The sequence below is a fragment of the Theobroma umbraticum genome, unplaced genomic scaffold, assembly GCF_002168275.2.
Source record: "Theobroma umbraticum cultivar Fairchild unplaced genomic scaffold, ASM216827v3 scaffold_147.0, whole genome shotgun sequence".
Taxonomy (NCBI): Eukaryota; Viridiplantae; Streptophyta; class Magnoliopsida; order Malvales; family Malvaceae; genus Theobroma; species Theobroma umbraticum.
This window is the reverse complement of record NW_018397259.1, coordinates 6875339-6882310: the sequence shown is the minus strand read 5'-3', so window position 1 is coordinate 6882310 and position 6972 is coordinate 6875339.

The window sequence follows — 6972 nt, the reverse complement described above, 5'->3', positions numbered from 1 at the left end:
GAATTTTGACCCTTTTCTTGCCGCTGCAACTTTTTAATTTATAGAAGATGTAAAGGCGAGAAACTCTAAATACCCTTTATATGTGGAAATTATAAAGCTTTTACAAGAATAAAAGTAATTATAAGTTACAAAACCAGAAAACCCTAAAATTTTATTAAAGAAATAAGAAAGAGAGGAGACACATTGGTCATAATAAATACCAGGATTATGATCAATACATAGAAATGCTAAAGTTTTTGTATGTTGATCATCACCACCTTCATCTTGTTTTTTTTTTTTTTTTCTAAAACTTGTTCAAATATGTTCTCCTTGAACGTGCAGTTGGTTGCACCTGCAGCAGGGCACTGTCACTTCATATTTCTCTTTAAGACCAAAGTGGTGAACCTCCGCCAAGCCATCAAGAGGTTATAGTAATTTTTGTACATTGTGCAAAAAAATCTTCCAACGTTTTTTTTTCAACTGAACATGTCGTTCTTCCATTATGACTTGTAAATGGATTGCTGGAACAATCAGCAAACATATTAATTAAGGAAATGGTGTTTTATGAGTCAGGTGATATTATGGGTTGATGCTCAGATAATATTTAATATTGTACTAGTGAAAATTTTTTACCCTTTTTCTTTTAATTCTTTATATTTCACATTACCAATAAATGAGAATATTTTTAAAAAAATTAAAATCAAACTTTATTTCTCTCTTCCTCTTCATCTGTCTCTTCTTGGTTATATTCAGAATGTTTTCGTAACAAAATTAACAAAGTTATCGTTAACAATAACAGTATTGCGCCGCATTTAATCTTGCTTCTTTAGACTTGTGAGATTAGACAAAGAACAAAGATTAAAAACACATTTCATAAAAAATAAAAAAAAACCTCAAACTTTGTAAAAAAAAATTCCTTAATAATATGTTCACATAATGAAACATTATTTTGCAGTATGCGTTTAAATGTGAAAACTGTGAAAAGAAGGAGCAACAAAAAAGAAAAATAAAAATGTCAAACTATTTTTTTTCTTTAAATTCTTTGTACAAAATCAAGGGGTGAAAAGAAAAGTTATGTAATAGAACTTAATTAGTTTAACTGAGCTATATAGGAATTGTATTCATTCGTTGCTTTAAAAAAAATAACGTTTAAAATGTTCTTGTATTATTTTATTAATCTCCTCCAATATCTCAAAATTATATCATTTGTAAAATAAGTTTCAAATAATAAGAAATTTGCTTTACATTGAATTTTACTAAAAAAAATCAAAATCATGCAATAACTTGTTCAAACTCAGCTATTTATAAATGAAAATCATGTAACAATCACACTTGGTCATGTAATAAGTTCGTTTTACCTTCTTTGTACGTGACCAATCATGTAAGGTGCATTGGAACATTTGGTACATGATAAATATATGAATCTCCTAACTAATTAAAGAATTAGATTCAAATTCTCTTTTTATCAAATAAAAAAAGAGTGAAAAATCAAAACTAACATAAACAAATGGACTAGGTTTTGAGTTTCACTTTTTTACATACATTGTTTAGTTTAGTGTATCATTATCATAGGTTAGGGATAAAAAAAAATTAGGCATAATATACAAAAAGTAAATCTCTAAACTATTTAAAAAATTTAAATAAATCCTTATATTTTTATTAGATTCAATCAAGCCTTTATACTTTTATTTTGAATCAAATAAACTCTAATACTTTTTATTTTGAATCAAATAAACTCTGATGACCAACGATTAACTTAATTAAAATGTAATTTGTTATTTTATATTGTGTGATGTTGACGTGGCATGCTAAAATATCATAATTGATTATGATGTGGCACACTAACATGCTATAATTTATGATAACATGATATGTGAATTTGACACAATAACATGATTGTGTGACATTTTTTACTTTCGAAATCAATGGCATGTGGATATAAAATAACAAGTGGTATTTTTTATAACGAAATTAATCAATTATTAATCATAAGGGTTTATTTGATCTAAAATAAAAGTACAAAAGTTTGATTGAACATAATAAAATAATAAGTACTTATTTAAAGAATCTTGAATAGTTAGAAACTTATTTGAATATTATGTCAATAAATTAAAACTTTTCACTATTGTTGTCAGAAAAAGAATCCAAATTTGACTTAGTTATTTTTCAGACTTAGTTTAAGTGTTACAATTAAACTTCTTTTAGAAGGATAAGACTAAGATTCAAGATTAAAATCCTTCCATTGCTGCCTACATAAGCATGATCATCATCATAGCTCCATTTGTTAAAGAGCTTGACTTCATTGAAGGGTTGGCAGATTGGTCGGGGGCTTAATTTTATAATCTAAAATAAATAAATTTTTTTATTAAAAAAATTCCAACTTTACTTTTGAGTAAAAAATTGTACATTAACTGCTGAAGCAAATGAAATAAAATTAAAAATGTAAGAAAAATAAATACTACTTAACAAGCTAGGTTGTTAATGGGCCCATAAGAGGCGTAAGAATCCACATGGTTGAGCTTTGCGGTCTCTATCCAGCCCAAAAGCAGGCGTTTCCTACTCGCAGAAGAGTGAAATTATTTCAGTTTTCATATTTGTGCTGTGAAAAGATATTCCCTTGCCCAAATTAGCTCGTATTAATGGCGCTCTTTCTTTTAACAAATTATGTAATTAATCTCTATATTCTAGTAAAATGGTAAATTTAATTCTTATATAATGATTTGTAAAAATTGAATTTTTTTATTTTTTAAAATTAATAATATCAATTTAATTATTAATGGTGTTAATTTTTTTTTATTTATACTGACTTAATATTTTATTATCAATGTGATATTGAATATAATGATTTGTTAATAATGATGTGGCCATTCTAATATAGTTCTCAGCACTTTTTCATTACTTTAAATTATATGGAGTACAAAAATTCAATTTTCTTTGACTTATAATACTTTTTCCCTAAATCGTAAAAACTTATTTATATTTTTTATTTATTTATTTTATCAATCTCATCTAAAACTATTAGCTTTCCATTAACAATAAAAAAGCTCCAAATAAATTTTATATTTAAGGCATGTTTGGGTAGTTTCGGCTTTCTTTCTATTTGGTAAATAAATTCCACATGATAACCTCACATCACTTGTAAAATCCATAACAATACTTGGTTATGCAATGTCAATACTGCTATTGTATCATTTGTGAAATATCACATTATTATTACCATGTTATTAGATTTAATATCATATCAACATAGTTAAATATCCCGTCAACGAAGAATACAAAAAAATTCTAATACTATTAATGATTGGAATGATATTGCCAATTTTAAAAAAGTATACGAATTCATTACTAATTATTATATAAGGATTAAAGCCATTACTTTGATAAATTACATGAATTAGTTATATAATTAAACTATTATTAGGCAAATTAACCATATTTATTTTCGTGTAAATTTTATCTGTTTACTCAAATAATGATTGATATTTAGGTTGACGAAATTAAATATATTTAATAGAGTAAAATAGTCCCATCTTCTAAGTTTTAATTAAAATTTCAAACAATCTATTAATTTTCGAAATGAACACTCTATCCCAAAAAAAAATATTTCGTTGGACATATTGGTTCAGGCATTAGTTAATTGTTAATATTTTTGTTAGTTTGATGATGTGGTAATATTGAAAATATAATTTTACTCTATATTAATTTAAAAAATTATTATTATATAATTTTTATTAATTTATACAAATGAGAGCACTAATTGGTGCTCCTTTGTCTTGGCTTTTTTTACAAAAAAATATAATAATAATTTTTTAAAGTAATAAAAAAATGACAATTTAATTTTTTCATTAACAGTGTTTACACTTCTGGGGTGAAGTGTCTATTTAAAAAACTAATGGATTTGCTTTGAATTTCAATTAAAACTTAAAGATGAGAGTATTTTACCCCGTTTAATAAGTTATGAAGAGTTTTTATATAATGTTATAATACTTTAAAAAAATATTTTAAAAGGATATTTTAAAAAACTTTTGAATTATTCAGGAAAATTTAATAAATCTTTATATTTTTTATTTTGAGTTAAATAGACCATTATGACTAATATTTGATTAATTGGCATTAATTAAAATACTATTTATTATTTTTATGCCAATGTGGTGCTACCTAGCATTTGATTTGATGGTGAAACTTTTACATAATTATATCATCGTGTCATATCAGTATATCACATTATCACCCACGATAATATATTGGCATACTACATGAGACATAAAATGATAAATATTATTTTGATTAACTATAGTTAGTCAATCATTACTTATAAGAGCTCACTTGACTAAAAAAGAGTTTGATTGAGTATAATAAAAGAAGAAGAATTTATTTAAATATTTTATAATAATTTAGAGATATTTTTAAATAAAGAAAATAAAAATAAACATACAAATTATGAGATTTTTTTTTAATATGGTTCCTTTGACTAATTGTTTTGTCTTATATGAAATAGTAGAACAGTAATCTTAAATGACACTTTATTTTATTAGGTAAAATACCGTTATCTCTTTAAGTTTTGATTGAACGACACGGAAGTGTATTTGTTTCTGAAATGGATACTCCTTCAAAAAAAAAAAATTTGTTGGACAAGTAGCTTCAGTCGTTAGTCAACTATTAATATTTCTGTCAACTTGCTGACCTGATAAGGATAAAAAAATAATTTTACCCTTGATAAATTGTTATAATTATAATTATATAATTTTATTATTTTTTTATTAATTAAAAAAAATCTCTTATTAGGGAGCACTACAGCTCCCCTTTCTTGAGGAGCAAGGGAGCATCGATCGATGCTCTTTGTGTATTATTTTTTAAACAATATAATCATAATTTTTAAATTAATTAAAAAGGACATTTTAGTTTTTTCATTATTTTTGTTAATGGTGTTTGTAATTTTGGAGTGAAATTGTAATTTGAAAAACTAATAGACCTCTATATAATTTCGATCAAAATTTAGAGAATAAAGATATTTTAGCCTATTTGATTTTAATTTTTGTCATTTCGACAAAAATGACAGTTCTTAATTACTTTTGTCTTTGTCTTCCTCTCTTTCTCCATTGCAATTAGGTAAAACTTTTTAATCGTTGGAAAGTCAAAACATTAAAATCAATAATCAGCACTTTCTGAAGCATTCAACTTAACTTAAAAACTAGTTCAGGTAAGTTCCTTCACTAGATATTGTAATGGGTATCCTATTGCCGGGTACTCGTGAAAACTCGATTCAATTATATAAGGTTTGCGTATCCTATAAGTGGGTTTGAGATGAGTTTAGGTACCATCTCTTAGTATCGGTTATTCGAATCCGATTACCATTTTTAAATATTTTATTATTATTTTAATAATTAAATTAAAAATATACAATTTTTACAAACTTTACAAGCAATTCTTTTTTTAAAAACTAACAAATATATGAAAGGTATGGTTACTTTGATTATTAATGAGATGGCATTAATATATTTAAATTAAAAAATTAACAGATTATTAATTATGCCTAAATAATATAAATATCATATCATATTATAAAGGAATGTAATTACTATTATATATATACTTTTAATATAAATATATTTATTTTTAATTTTGTGTTAACATTACAAAAAATATAACTTATAAAATTATTAATTAAAATATATTTACCATTGTTTATATAAACTTATAATATATATATTTAAAGAAAGCTTTTGAGATTAAAATAGTTTGGAAGCTAATTATTCTTTTAATTTCATGAAATTAAAGACAAATCAATATAGTTAATTAAATTAATTCATGAAAGTATGATTATTAATTAACTTGTAATGTCTTTTAATATATATAGTTTATATATTGTGTTAATTTATAAAAAATATAATTACTATTATATATACACTAAAATATTTTTAGTGTACATATATATATACTTTAAATATAAATATTTTTACTTTCTATTTTGTGTTCATATTACAAAAATTATAACTTATAAAAGTATTAATTATATTATATATAGTTGTTTTTATAAACTGATAATATATAAACTTAAAGAGAAGTTGTAAGATTAGATTAGTTTTGAAATCTAGTTATTTTTATTAAATTTCATGTAATTAAGGATAAACTCATAGAGTTAATTAAATTAATTTATGAAATTATAATTATTAATTAAATAGTAATATCTTGTAATATATATATTTTATGTATATTAGATTTATTTATAAGAAATATAATTACTATTATATATATTAAAATATTTTTATTATATATATGTACTTTAATATTACAAAAATTATAACCTATAATATTATTTATTACAATATATATACTTTTGTTTATATAAACTTATAATATATATATCTAAAGAGAAGTTACGAGATTAGAATAGTTTTGAAATTTAGTTTTTTTTTTAATTTCATATAATTAAGGATAAATTTATATAGTTAATTAAATTAATTAATGAAACTATGATTATTAATTGACTATTAGTCTCTTTTAATATGTATACTTTATTTATTCTGAGTTCATTTATATGAAGTATAATTACTATTTCATATATATTAAAATATTTTTAATATATATACACTTTAAATGTAAATATATTTCCTTTCTATTTTGTATTAATATTACAAAAATTATAACTTATAAAATTGTTACTTATATTTGAGATTTTTTTATTGATTATTTAAATATAAATTTTATTATTTGTATGTTTTATTAATTTAATTATTAGTAAATTATAAAATATGTAAAAAAAATATTATTGTATATGAATATAGGTATAGATTGGGGTTTTGGTAATTAGGCACTCATGAATAGCATTTTAATAATTTTTTTACTTAATCAGGTTTTTAAATGAGTTAGAATAATTATAGGGAAGTAAAAATATATTAGAGTAATAATTTTCAAAAATATTTAAATAAATAATAAAATTCGAATATTTTATTTTTTTATAACAGTGGGTAGAGATACCTCAAAATTAACGTG